Source organism: Rana temporaria, chromosome 3, assembly GCF_905171775.1.
Source record: "Rana temporaria chromosome 3, aRanTem1.1, whole genome shotgun sequence".
In the NCBI taxonomy this organism is placed as follows: Eukaryota; Metazoa; Chordata; class Amphibia; order Anura; family Ranidae; genus Rana; species Rana temporaria.
This window is the reverse complement of record NC_053491.1, coordinates 57,608,349-57,623,931: the sequence shown is the minus strand read 5'-3', so window position 1 is coordinate 57,623,931 and position 15,583 is coordinate 57,608,349. Positions and strand designations below refer to the sequence as shown.

The 15,583-nt window shown below is 46.0% G+C and overlaps 1 protein-coding gene across 1 annotated transcript in view; it reads right to left on the bottom strand.

Annotated features, from left to right (window-relative positions):
* The window catches only part of ATP8B4 (ATPase phospholipid transporting 8B4 (putative)), a 381,682-nt gene extending 366,392 nt beyond the window's left edge, over positions 1–15,290 (bottom strand). Inside the window, 1 exon segment of the mRNA XM_040342626.1 lies at positions 15,014–15,290. The gene's annotated coding sequence lies outside the window, so the exon portion shown is untranslated.
* Between the last annotated feature and the right edge of the window lie 293 nt (positions 15,291–15,583).

The window sequence follows — 15,583 nt, the reverse complement described above, 5'->3', positions numbered from 1 at the left end:
TTGGGGGCGGCTCGGGGCGACCTGCATTGACTTCTATACAGAAGTTGTTTTGCAAATCGCCTCTGAAGTCGTCCTCAGGACGACTTGCAGAGTCGCCCCCGAAGTCGTGCCACTGCAGTGTGAACCGACTCTTAGCCTTTGCAAATAAAGAAAAAAAAAATCTAAATATACTAGAAAATGGTATTATAACAGTAAATTAAAAACAAAACTTCAAATAAACCAATTGTGAACCAAAATTGCTAAACAAAAATACAAACTACAATAGATAAAACACGAATTGAAATATTCCGGAAAGGCAAACACATCCAAAAACATGAAAACAGGGACAAAAAAAACCTACCGTCTTATCTCCAACATTTACCATGCCGATAAAAAGCGATCTGGTGTGAAAAAACTGTAAGTACCACTTTAATTGCTTTTTGGCAATTCTGTATTCCTTGTATTTCACAGAACAGTAATAAAGAACCGGACATGAAGACATAGCAAACCACAAGAGGAAATAAGTATGTCATCACTAACAGCTCTACGGTCACCGTTTCTGGACAATCTCTGCCCCATTGAGTCATCCAGTTCATCTTATCCACCACCTGCAACCAATGTGCTGCGAATTTCTCATTCTTCTTACTGTATGACTGCCCATAGGACATGCAAGGGGGGTTAGATGTGCGTAGGATCCATACACATGTACAGTTACCAAAATTATTGGGGAGAAACAGATGCAAATGTCAAATTAATTTGCCCAGAATCAGTCAGAGGGGCTTGTGAAGGTCATGTCAGTCGATTCAGCAAAAGATGTAAAAAGACCGAGAGCCGTCATATCGAGGAAGAGGTCTCCTGAGAACAATGGGATGGTAGCTATGGGACCCACCACTGTAAGTCGCTTGACACGCCTGATGAGGCAAAGCAACACAACACACACACACACAAACACAACACACACACACACAAACACAACACACACACACACAAACACAACACACACAAACACAACACACACAAACACAACACACACACACAGAAACACAACACACACAAACACAACACACAGAAACACAACACACACACACACAGAAACACAACACACACACACACAAACACAACACACACAAACACAACACACACACACAGAAACACAACACACACAAACACAACACACAGAAACACAACACACACACACACAGAAACACAACACACACACACACAAACACAACACACACAAACACAACACACACACACACGCGATCCCACTGAAAAGAGACAAGGTTTGCTCATGTCACACAAATAATGGAAAATCTGTGTTTGTGAAAGAAAGTGTTTTCTGTTAGAAGACCTTTTTGTCACCAAGGACTCCCCTTAGAGGAAATCTACAGTCCAGTACACAGCTTGATTTTCTGCTCAATTAGGGCCCTTTCACACGGGGCAGATCAGTAATGATCCGCCTCCGTGTGTCCGTAAGCTCAGCGGTGATCGCTCCGTATATCCCCGCTGAGCCAGCGGCTGACAGGGCGGTCCCTGCAAACTGTGCAAGGACCGATGGGGGATCGGATGAACATGGACCGTGTGTCCGTGTTCATCCGATCCGAAGACAAAAGAAAAAATAGGGTTTTCTTCCGTCCGCAAAATCGGATCTTTGCGGAGGCGGGTCATTACAGGTGTCAGTGGATGTTCATCCGCTGACACCCGCAATCACATAGGGACCAATGTATGTCCCGTTTTCATCCACAAACGGATGGATAAAAATGCGGACATACGGTCCGCACGTGTGAAAGGGGCCTTAGGGCTCATTCATACTAGTTTCAGTGGGATGCATTTTTGACTGCACTCCCAACTGCATAGACAATCCAATATCCTATGGTAGGGTGACCAGACATCCCCGTATTCCAGGGACAGTCCCCGGATTGAGGACAGTCCCCAGACCAAATCTGTCCCCAGTTTTGTCCCTGGATTGGATTTGAACAGGGGCTGGGGCGATTTCAAAGACAGTCAGAGCAGAATAAAAAATAAAAATAAAATTGTGATTCCCCCCCCCCCCCCAGCTCCGCAGCTCCTGCTAGCTTGGGGGGGGGGTGTATTTTTTTCCCCCCATTATCTGTGCCCCTTTCTGACGATCATGTGCTGGTTGGAGTGGAGGGAATATTTCTTCAGTTTCTGGTGCCTGCCCATTCAGCTCCGCTCACATGTCCTTCTGCCTTGGCTCAAGTCCCGGCCAGCAGCCTGCCTGCTTATTTCCTTGCCTTCCCTGGCAGAGTGATCTTCCTCCGCCCCCCACCCAGCAGTAGCCGGGCCCGGTGAGTAAGACTTGACAGGCTGTGATGGGCAGTAAGTCGCCGATTGCCGCTGATCACTTACTAGTAAAAAAATGTATATATATGTCCCCGGATTTTATTTTAAAATCTGCTCACCTTATCCTATGGGCATCGTACACATTATTGTGAATGCACACAAATTTATGAAATTTACACTGCAACAATGCCCAAGGCTCATACGGCCCATTCACACCTAATGCAGTTGGATGAATTTATGTCCGTACTCCAAGTACATAGACAGTCCGAAATGAGGGTCATTTTATGGGTATAGAAAGTTGTAAGGTAGCGGACATGTCATCAAATCCAATCTTAAATTCACATTGGCATCATCTCATAAATGAATATGGTGTTTTTGAAGAAAAAAAGTAGTGGGACTTTAAATATGTCAAATGAGAACAAAAATCTAAATAAAAATCTATGTACAAATATTACACATCAAACATTGTCATAAACCCAATATTAAATGTAATAAAATGTTATGGGTATAGTTCACATCAGGTCTTGCTCCTCAATAATATTGCTTGCACTTGCTGATATGGGTTGCTAGGAGCACCGTTGTCCTAGAAACCAATGATGCTTTAGTCGCTGTGTGCACACAAGGGACTCCTGTTGGCCGCACATTCTCTTTGGGTCATTTGCACATCCAGATTGGTCGCCCAGCCGACAATGCTTTGCCCTTTCATTAGCTGTAGAGGCGTCAGGGACAGGCTGCGCATTGACTGGCTAGGGAACGAGCCTCACTTTGATTGGCTCAATGAGCAGCACTGAACTTTGTGTTTTTACGCAGAGAGGAAGGCACACCCACCGCCGCCAACATGATCTCTCTCACCGACGTTCAGAGTTAAGCCTCATACACACAATCAGGTTTTCATCGGCCAAAGCGTAGGACTTTTGTCTGAAGGCCGTTGGCCAGGAACTTGTCTTGCATACAAACGGCAAAGAACTGTCAGCCAACAAACACGAAACTACATGTTTTTTTTGGTCTTTAGCGCCACCCTTTGGGCAACTTACGCTAATGTCATGTTATCGTGAGCATTGCTTCTGAGCATGTGTGTTTGTACTTTGGAGTTTTGTACGACAGACTTGTGTGCACACGATCGGATAATCCGACAACACACATTTGATGGCGGACAATTTTAAAGCATGCTGTCCCACATTTGTTGGGCGGAAAATCCAACAATTGTCCGATGGAGCGTACAAAACGGTCGGATTTTCCGACAACAGCCAGTCATCACACAATTCCTGTCGGATAATCCGATCGTGTGTATGAGGCTTAACCACTTGCCGACCGCCTTACGTATTTTAACGGCGGCACTTTAAAGATGGATATCTCGGTAACGGCAGCAGCTGCTGCCACAACTGAGGTATCCATCTTTAGTGCCAACGGTCCTGTAAACGATAACGGCGGTCTCCGCGGTGGATTTGCCGCGAGATCGCCGTTATCGGTGGCGGGAGAGGGCCCCTCCCGCCGCTCTCCCGCGCCCTCCGCCGCTTACCGGAGCCATCGGTAGCGGCGGAGGCGATCGGGACCGTTCGGCACCTGTGTGGGGATGCGACTGAGGGAAAAATCGCCCCCACCCGTCCCCATATCTCTGCTGGGCGGAAGTGACGTCAAAACGTCAGTCCCGCCCAGCGTCTTAAAGCAACATTTTTTTTTCTGTCATTTGAAAAAATGACAGTTTAATTTTTTTTTTTTTTTTTTGCATTTAAGCCTAAATATGAGATCTGAGGTCTTTTTGACCCCAGATCTCATATTTAAGAGGACCTGTCATGCTTTTTTCTATTACAAGGGATTACATTCCTTGTAATAGGAATAAAAGTGATATATTTTTTTTTTTATTTCAGTGTAAAAAATTATACAAATAAAAAAAAAAAAAATAAGAAAACAAAAAAAAAATTTTTAAAAAGCGCCCCGTCCCGAGGAGCTCGCGCACAGAAGCGAACGCATACGCGAGTAGCGCCCGCATATGAAAACGGTGTTCAAACCACACAAGTGAGGTATCGCCGCGATCGTTAGAGCGAGAGCAATAATTCTAGCCCTAGACCTCCTCTGTAACTCAAAAAATGCAACCTGTAGAATTTTTTAAACGTCGCCTATGGAGATTTTTAAGGGTAAAAGTTTGACGCCATGCCACGAGCGGGCGCAATTTTTAAGCGTGTCATGTTGGGTATCATTTTACTCGGCGTAACATTATCTTTCACAATATATAAAAAAATTGGGCAAAAAGTATTGTTGTCTTATTTTTTAATTCAAAAAAATGAATTTTTCACAAAAAAAGTGCGCTTGTAAGACCGCTGCGCAAATACGGTGTGACAAAAAGTATTGCAATGACTGCCATTTTATTCCCTAGGATGTCTGCTAAAAAAAAAATATATAATGTTTGGGGGTTCTGATTAATTTTCTAGCAAAAAAATTGTGATTTTTACATGAAGGAGAGAAGTGCCAAAATAGGCCTGGTGATTAAGTGGTTAAAGTGATACTTAAAAAGGTTATTTTTTTCTTTATTTTTTAAATAACAAACATGTTATACTTACCTCCACTGTGCAGCTCGTTTTGCACAGAGTGGCCCTGAACATCCTCTTCTGGGGTCCCTCGGCGGCTCCTCCTCACATTAGATAACCCCCTTAGAGAAGCGCTCTCCTAAGGGGAGTTAAATTGCAAGCGCGCTCCTGAATCAGACACCATAGACGCAGAGTGTATGATTCGGCCCCGCGTCCTTGGATTTGGGTGACAGCAGCGAGAGCGCTCCACCCCCATATCATATATACAGAGGAGAAAAATGGCTCCTAACTTTATTAGCTGTGATATAATACTAAAGCGCTGCTATACAATGTAATAAAGTGTAAAAAAACTAAACGGAACAACTGCACCATTAAAATGGTCTTAAACATTAGATAAAATAGTAAATTGAGAAAATAGTGCGCTTACTCATTATTGAAGAGATCACTTCAGACTGAAAATTGATGACAGCTCTCTCCACATAGAGATAAAATCAACGCAGAGGCTCCAATAGTGCAAAACCTCCAAGTCCCTCCTGGACACTGGTTTTCTATGTACCGGAGAATATCCGGACACTTACCTCCAACAGCACTACGCTCCTATCTGAACCGTCTAAGATCATATATTAGGAAGGCACGGTCTAACCCAATTAGGGTTGCTCCTTAAAAAAAAAAATTGTCTCTTTAAGAGGCTGGGCGGGACTGACGTTTTGACGTCACTTCCGTCCAGCAGAGCTATGAGGACGGGCGAAGGAGATTTTTCCTTCAGTCTCGTCCCCGCTCAGCTGTCGAACGGTCCCGATCGCCTCCGCCGCTACCGACGGCTCCGGTAAGCGGCGGAGGGCGCGGGAGAGCGGCAGGAGGGGGGGGGCCCTCTCCCGCCACAGATAACGGCGATCTTGTGGCGAATCCGCCGCGGAGACCGCCGTTATCGTTTACCAGACCGCGCACACTAAAGATTGATACCTTGGTTGTGGCAGCAGCTGCTGCCGTTACCGAGATATCAATCTTTAAAAAATGGACGTACATCGTCGTGCGCAGGTATGGAAATGGTTAAAAGGAATCAGTTAACTATTATGTCTCTATACCCTGTAAACAGTCATTTCAGAAAAAAAAAAATCATTTTTCCTTTACAACTACTTTAACCCATTTTGAAGACTGCAACAACAAAATGTGGAAAAAGTGAAGCGCTGTGAATACTCTCCGGATGCACTGTATGTTCATACCGTTTTCCCATGGTATTCTGTCCGCTAGTTAAACTTGTTTTTTTTTTTTTTGATGAGAGGCTTGTTGGCTTTTAATTTGTACCTTTTAATGATCTGCAATAAAATTGAATTAAACAAAAAGATATGGTCACTATTTAGCAGCCCCAGCAGCCTAAAAGGTTTTCTAATACAATGGAGATTCCTCAATCCACAGTGTTTAGTATGACATTGTATTACCATGCGATTGGCATTGTGTTGTAGTTCTATTTATCCAGCAGTCCTTTGACTCTCTCACATGAGCGCAGACAAGCCGATGCACAAGTCACATGGCCTGTAAAGTCACTTCAGGTTTAGAAAGTTCTGGATGTCTTTGCAGACCACGCTGTCCAGCTGAAGACTGGAGTGCTTACTGTCAGCCTCTCTCTATGGAGCAGCTATCAGCCAAAAACTAGCAGACCATACAGGGGCTGTGGCCCTAAACATGTTACATGTCTATAGGGCTGCCTGGAACTTCCCAACAGAAGGCACCCAATGGTGACAACTCTACCACTGCGTTGGAAGCTGGTGGACAGCGTTGTCACCCAATAACAGAAACCAGACAGGATAAACAGCTAAATACAACAGCTTCATCGAGATAAAAAAGATTACAAGAGCTAAAAGGAAATTTTGGGATTTTTTTTTTTATAGAGTTTACATACACTTTTATGGTCGGGATTCGGTAATGGAAGCGACGTGCCTAATCTGACAGAACACTGCAGTTGGAAGAAAACATAAGACATCGAACGACACCCAGGTCGTCTCTAATTTAAAGCGGTTGTAAACCCGCATAATTTTTTATTTTTTTTTCACCTGCAAGGAAAAAGCCATGATGAGCTAGTATGCACCGCATATTAGCTCATTATGAAATACTTACCTCGGAACGAGGTAGGGAACTTACCTGGTCCACGCCGAGCCGAGCGTGTCTTCCGAGTATCGCCGCTCCAGCGCTGTGATTGGCTGGAGATTTCCTTTCCGGCATGGGCCGGCCCTTCAGCCGAGGATCCCCCCTGCGCATGCGCCGCTGCAATCAGCGGCGCATTGCGAGGGGAATATCTCCTAAACCGTACAGGTGTAGGAGATATTTTTTATACCTACAGGTAAGCCTTATTATAGGCTTACCTGTAGGCAAAAGTCAAAAAAGTGGGTTTACAACCACTTTAACAGTCATTTTAGCAATAAATGTAATGTATATACATAAATATACTGTGCTCACATCTGTTATGGTCAGTCGATGTTACAGTTTGTAAGCCTAAAGTTTTAGCGCTGAGCATTGTGGGGTGTACCAACATGGCCTCCGCCACCTTCCCACTGCTGCCGTCCAGCTTGTTTCAAATTCTTACATAAAATAACCATCACAGATGTTAGTTTACTATATTTATTTACATACGCTGACTTTAACCATTTGCCGACCGCGCCATAGACAAAAGACGTCTACAGCGCGGTCGAGTTACTCTGGGAGGACGTCCCTGGGACGCCCTCCCAGAATCCTCCACTCGCGCGCCCCCTGGGGGGCGCTCACAGAAACATCCGTGAGCGCCGGGTCTAGAAGACCCGGCGCATCACGGATCGCGGTAAATTGCCGCTGATAGCGGCCGTTTACCACATGATCGCTCCGTCAAATGACGGAGTGATCACTTGTAAACAAACCGGTGTCATGTGATGACGCTGGTTCATCCCTCTCCTCTCTGTACCGATCGGTACAGTGTGAGAGAAGAGGGGGGAGAGCGGGTGGCAGCAGCAGCAGCTGTGGCTGGATCTGTGACAATTGCAGTCACAGATCCAGCTATCCCTCCCTGCGCAATACTCCGCACAATACTCTGCAATACCCCGCGCAATACTCTGCAATACCCCGCGCAATACTCTGCAATACCCCGCGCAATACTCTGCAATACTGCAATACCCCGCGCAATACTCTGCAATACTGCAATACCCCGCGCAATACTCTGCAATACCCCGCGCAATACTCTGCAATACTGCAATACCCCGCGCAATACTCTGCAATACTGCAATACCCCGCGCAATACTCTGCAATACCCCGCACAATACTCTGCAATACCCCGCACAATACTCTGCAATACCCCGTGCAATACCCCGCGCAATACTCTGCAATACTCTGCAATACCCCGCGCAATACTCTGCAATACCCTGCGCAATACTCTGCAATACCCCGCACAATACTCTGCAATACCCCGCGCAATACTCTGCAATACCCCGCGCAATACCCCGCGCAATACTCTGCAATACGCCGCGCAATACTCTGCAATACTGCAATACCCTGCGCAATACTCTGCAATACTGCAATACCCCGCGCAATACTCTGCGCAATACCCCGCGCAATACTCTGCGCAATACCCTGCAATACCCTGCGCAATACTCTGCAATACCCTGCGCAATACTCGGCAATACCCTGCGCAATACTCGGCAATACCTCAATACTCGGCAATACCTCAATACTCACCGCTACGATCGAAGCCAGGATAATTTTTTTTTATTTCAGGCTTCCCAGCCTAGAGGTGAGATGTGGGGTCTTATTGACCACATATCTCACTGTAAAGAGGACCTGTCATGCTATATTCCTATTACAAGGGATGTTTACATTCCTTATAATAGGAATAAAAGTGATCAAAAAAAATTTTTGGGGGGGAAAAAAGTGTCAAACTAAAATAAATAAAGTAAAATGAACAATAAAATATATATATTTTTTTTTAAAGCGCCCCTGTCCCCGTGTGCTCGCACGCAGAAGCGAACATACACGTAGTCCCTCCCACATATGAAAACGGTGTTCAAGCTACACATGTGAGGTATCGCTGCGAACGTTAGAGCGAGAGCAATCATCTTGGCCCTAGATCTCTTCTCCAACTAAAAACATGTAACCAGTAAAAATATTTAAAGCGTCGCCTATGGGGATTTATAAGTAGCAAAGTTTGGCGCCATTCCACGAGCGTGTGCAATTTTGAAGGGTGACATGTTGGGTATCTATTTACTCGGCGTAACTTCATCTTTCATATTATGCAAAAACATTGGGCTAACTTTACCGTTTTGTGTTTTTTTTTTAAGCACAAAACTTTTTTTTTTTAAAAACACGCGTTCAAAAAATTCCTGCGAAAATACCGTGCGAGATAAAAAGTTGTAATGGCCGCCATTGTATTCTCTAGGGTCTTTGCTAAAGAGGCATATATAATGTTTGGGGGTTTTATGTAATTTTCTAGCAAATAAATGAGAATTTTTATGTGTAGGAGAGAAATGTCAGAATTGGCCTGGGTGCTCCAGAACGCCTGATGGTACTCACTGCATGTTGTGCCTCTGTATGTTGCCACGCTGTGTAAAAGTCGCACACATGTGGTATCGCCATACTTGGAAGGAATAGCAGAATGTGTTTTGGGGTGTAATTCGATGTATGCATATGCTGTGTGTGAGAAATAACCTGCTAATATGACAGAAACAAGAATTATTTTTTTATTTTTACAGAATTTTCAGTCTTTTTTCTTTTATAGCGCAAAAAATAAAAAACCCAGAGGCGATCAAATACCACCAAAAGAAAGCTCTATTTGTGTGAAAAAAGGGACAGAAATTTCATATGGGTACAATGCTGTATGACTGAGTAATTGTCATTCAAATTGTGAGAGCACCGAAAGCTGAAAATTGGTCTGGTTAGGAAGGGGGTTTAAGTGCCCAGTGGTCAAGTGGTTAATCTTAAATTGAAAACCTAGGTGGGTGTACAAAGATGTCCGCTACCGCCTTCTTCTGACTATAGTGTTCTGTCAGATCAGACAACCTGGTAGCGGGTGGACGCATGTGCATGCGATGAAACGTCACTTCCATTACCAAATCTGACGGAACACTGGTTCACAGTGCTGCGATGCGAGAACCCATGCAAATCCAGTACGGGTTCCCGCATCGCATGTCACCCACCGGCGCTTCACACTGCCCTATGCGAACCCCTGCGGGTGTCAGAAAATGAATGACACCTCCAGATCAGTTCACATATCGCAGTGTGAACTGTCAATACAGACAGGAATTGGATCTCATGAGTGTGAACACCCATGTGATCCGACTCTGGGTCCTGCACCATTTTAGTCCAAATGTGATGCGAATTCAGCCATACAATCTTTATGGCGAAATTTGCATTGCACAGACATCGCATGCGATTTGAAAAAGCAGTGCGGTGCGAATCACATGTGATGTCTAACATTGCAGTATTGTGAGCCGCCCCTTAGCCCACGTTCACAATGGGCTGATTTGGCATGTGATTTGACATGTCAAATCGCATGCCAAATCGGCGGCTGTTGCCGGCAACGGCACTGTCCAAATCGGTGGGGTGCTGCACTGATTCCCAGAAGTAGTTCCTGTACTACTGTTTGTGAGTTTGGCGGGGTGATTTGAATCGACATCTGTGCATGGACCCAATGATACATGGCCACGACCTGCTGATCGGCTGTGTGCAATCACAGCCCAGAGTCCTTTGTTGACAAACAACACAGGGCTCCACACAGAGGGAACAATCACTTTGTTTCTTCTCCCTGCAAAGCAGAGAGAAGAAACAAATCAATGTGTAGTAAAACGCAACACACATTATACATGGTTAGGCACACAAGTAAACCCTTTGATCGACACTAGATGTCAACCCCTTCCCTACCAGTGTCATTAGTACAGCGACAACGCATATTAGCAGCACTGATCACTGTATTAATGTCGCTGAAGATGTCAGTGGCAGCGAGTCAGTTCCCACAAAGTGTCACTTAGTGAGTGTCAGATTGTCCCGCAATCGGTCTCCGGAGCTGAAGAATGGGGAGAGCTGTGTGTAAACACAGCTTCCCCGTTCTTCACTGTGGCGGCGTCATCGATCGTGTGATCTCTTTTATAGGGAGACACAATCGATGACGTCACACCTACAGCCACACCCCCCCTACAGTTAGAAACACACATGAGGTCACACATAACCCCTTCAGCGCCCCCTTGTGGTTAACTCCTAAACTGCAATTGTCATTTTCACAGTAATCAATGCATTTTTATAGCATTTTTTGGTGTGAAAATGACAATGGTCCCAAAAATGTGTCAAAATTGTCCGAAGTGTCCGCCATAATGTCGCAGTCACAAAAAAAAAAAAAAACGCTGATCGCCGCCATTAGTAGTAAAAAAAAAAAAAAAAACTATCCCCTATTTTGTAAACGCTATACATTTTGTGCAAACCAACCGATAAACGCTTATTGCGATTTTTTTTTACCAAAAATAGGTAGAAGAATACGTATCGGCCTAAACTGAGGAAAAAAATTTATTTTTTTATATTTTTGGGGGATATTTATATCTATTTTTGCTTATAGCGCAAAAAATAAAAACCACAGAGGTGATCAAATACCACCAAAAGAAAGCTCTATTTGTGGGAAAAAAAGGACGCCAATTTTGTTTGGGAGCCACGTCGCACGACCGCGCAATTGTCTGTTAAAGCGACGCAGTGCCGAATCGCAAAACCTGGCCGGGTCCTTTAGCTGCCTAAAGGTCCGGGTCTTAAGTGGTTAATATACACTTATTGGGGTATTTTTTTTTTTAACCAAAAAAGTGTATCAGAATCCATTTTGGCCTATATTTATGAAGAAGTTTGATTATATATATGTTTTATAGCAGAAAGTAAAAAAAAATATATTTTTTTTTTGGTCTTTTTTCATTTAAATAATACAAATAAAAAACACCAAAAGAAAGCTCTATTTGTGTGAAAAAAAATATAAATTTAATTTGCGTATAGTGTTCTATGGCCACACAATTACCAGTTAAATTAACGCAATGCTTAATAGAAAAAATGGCCTGGTCATGGAGGGGGTAAAATATTTTGGAGCTGGATAGCAGCAGTTGCCAGGCATTCAGGTGGCAATCCTGCGGACTTCTGAACACCCGTATTGTTTTTTCAGTCCCGAGGTGGGTTATGTAGTAAAAAAAAAAGAAAAAAGGATTGCACTCAAGTTGAGCGACCTTGAGGACCGTTGCTATCCCTGTAGTAGGGACAGCTACTACAGTGATTGTTGGCTTCCCCAGCGGTCTTTCCGGTATGAGAGATGTTACTTACATTGTTACAAGCTGGACCAATGTTTTTACACCACGTGGCGAGCCATTTATTTATGTTTCCAGAGCAGCCCGCAGGCAGTGTGAGGAATAGGGCTGGGCTCAGGCGTGTTCGGATCGTACCCGCCAAGAAGCCATCACTGCACACCGCCAATCATAGGCAGTGAGACATTTCCTGACCGGCAGCTGCACATACACACGCTGCCTATGATTGGTGGTGTGCAGTGACGGCTTCCTGACAGGTTCGATCCGAACACGCCTGAGTCCATCACTAGTGAGAAAGCAACCCCATGCAGGTACGCACGGCCCTCACACAGGTGTACGCTGTACTATGTCCTGCGTGTGAACCGGCATGGGGATACTTCCTCACACTGCTCCGGAAGCATCTGCACCCTGTGAATGAGCCCCCAATATACAAGAAGAAGCAGTGGCGGCTTTTTTCTTTTGAGGGGGCGGAAGACAACCACCCCCACTCTGGGTGGCCACTGACAGCTCCATCACAATCAACACAGACCCCCCCCCCCCCGACCGGGCGGACCGCGTGACACAACCGCATCCCCCCACCCGATTTACTGTGCGCTGCTGTGTTCTCTCCACTCCTGTGAGGTGCTGGCAGCCGCTCCGGTGTCTGTGGCTGTGTGTTTCCTCTTCGTATCTTCCTCCAAAGTGCTGGGCATCCAATAGGCTTTGGCAAAACGGGGGGAAATTTCTCACGACCTACCTTCTGATTGGTGGGGGAGGAACTTTAGTGCGGAAAATTATTTGCTATGGTCCCACAACTGGGTGGGATCGGGACGCAGTACTCTGTGCCCCAAGCCTACCGTATTTGCCTGCGTATGAGACGACTGGGCGTATAAGACGACCCCCTACATTTCCAGGAAAAATATAATATATAATATTAAGACTACCCCCTTCCTACTAGTCTTTCTGGAAGCTGACAGGTTGTTCCTATCAACCACTGACAGGAACAACCGCTGACAGAAACAGGCTTTTTTCAAATCTCACTGTGCCATTACATGCCTCACTGTGCCATTACATGCCTCACTGTGCCATTACATTACATGCCTCACTGTGCCATTACATTACATGCCTCACTGTGCCATTACATTACATGCCTCACTGTGCCATTACATGCCTCACTGTGCCATTACATTACATGCCCCACTGTGCCATTACATTACATGCCTCACGGTGCCATTACATTACATGCCTCACGGTGCCATTACATTACATGCCTCACGGTGCCATTACATTACATGCCTCCACTGTGCCATTAGCGATCTCCCTACCTTATTTTTTTGTAGATTCTGGCTTACAGGCTGCGGACATCCATGATTCAAAAACCGCGCCTTCTCCTCAGACTGTTCTGTGATAGGCGGAACACACATTTTCCCAGCAGGGCCTCTGTTCAGTGTTCCGCCTATCACAGATGTCCTCTCGTCCGAGGATGAGAAGGCATACGTGATAGGAGGAACACAGAACAGAGGCCCTGCTGGGAAAATTTGTGTTCCGCCTATCACGGAACAGTCTGAGGAGGCGCGGCTTTTAAATCCTAGAAGCCCGCAGCCTGACGGAGACTGTCATCAGCGTATAAGACGACCCCTGACTTTGGATGCATTTTTTTGCATCCAAAAGGTCGTCTTATACGCCAGAAAATACGGTACCTTATGGTTCTAATCGGTGCTTCAAAAAGTAATTCATGCACCCGCCGTCCTGAAAGGGGCTGGGCGCATGGATAGGGGGTGGCCATAATACACGGGCCGCCACTGGGAAGAAGACACGTTCTTCAGGCACTCCCATTTGAAAGTCTTTGGGGCCAAGGCCTTGTTCACTTGGACGTAGTATAGCGTACACGAAGGATGAGCTCCGGCGTGTTCGCACACTCCACGTGCAGAGCCCGCCAGGAAGTCGGCACTGCGCTGATCACAGGCAGAGAGACATTTTCCAGTCTCTGCAGCCGCGCATTGAGACAATGTCTCACTGCCTTTGATTAGCGCAGCGTGTGCCGACTTCCTGGCGGGCTGTATAAGTGGAGTGTGCGAACACGCCGGAGCTCATGTGTAGCGTACACCTGTGTGAGGGCCGTGGGCACGCTTCCTCACACTATCTGCACCCTGTGAATGAGCCCTCAGTACATGGTTCGGCGCTCCCATTGGAAGGTCTATGAGGTAAAGCTGTACTCACACGTGGCAGCGTTGTGTTTTTTACGTACTTTTTATTGGGTGTTTTTGGCACCACACATAGGACGGCCATTCATCTGAATAGTCCGTCCTACACTCCAAAAACACACCAAAGTAGCTTGTGTACCTTTTTATTTTTTTCACTGATTATGACAAGTTTATGGACAGCGTCGTCTTTGCGCATTTTTCCCCACGTTGTCGCACAACACAATGCCTGGTTTTTAGTGTGTGCCGTTACAATGAATGGCGCATGTTGCGTCTTGCTGCGTTTTTAGCACACATTTCTGCTGCGCTCAGGTGTGACTAAAGCCTCGCTCACACGCACATAGCACAGCGTACGAGGGTTGTGTTTGCGCACGCGAGGACGCACCGGTGTTCCGTGTTCTGCGCAAACAGCGCACATTTGGCGTTCTGCGTCCAAACTGCCGCAAATGGGGCGTTCGGTGCAGACAAACACGGGCCTGGTACGCAGTAAACTGCAATACACCTCTGTGAATGAGGCCTAAGAATACAATTCACTCCTCCTTTACTACAAGTCTGAGGAAATCACCCCAAATCCCCTCCCCCCAATCATCATCACTGTGTGTGAATGAGGCTCACAGCCCGGAACTGAACGCATCTCCCCATTATATACAAACACTTCCCTGTCTGCTCTGTACTATCCCCCCTACAATCCGTACAACCCCCGACCTCCGGGACCCCCTCCCCCCGCCACACACCGGACACTCACCGTGATCCGAGCCCGTTAGGTAAACAATCATCTTCCAGCGGACGGAGGAGGGTGGGGCCGGGCCGGCTCTGGAGCTCCGGGGCTGAGGATGAAGTCACAGCCCGAGGAGGAGGCGTCCGCTACTGGGGGAATCTCCGAGCTTCCGCCACCCTCATCACCATCACCGGGGCCCCGGGAGACCGGAGATCAGCCGGCTGCATGGAGGAGGAGGAGACCGCCAACACACCCGACAGTCCTACCCACACCTATACTCCTACAATACACTGTGATCTCTATAGGAGAGGCATAGTGTGATCTCTAATGTACAATACACTGTGATCTCCATAGGAGAGGCATAGTGTGATCTCTAATGTACAATACACTGTGATCTCTATAGGAGAGGCATAGTGTGATCTCTAATGTACAATACACTGTGATCTCCATAGGAGAGGCATAGTGTGATCTCTAATGTACAATACACTGTGATCTCTATAGGAGAGGCATAGTGTGATCTCTAATGTACAATACACTGTGATCTCTATAGGAGAGGCATAGTGTGATCTCTAATGTACAATACTCTGTGATCTCTAT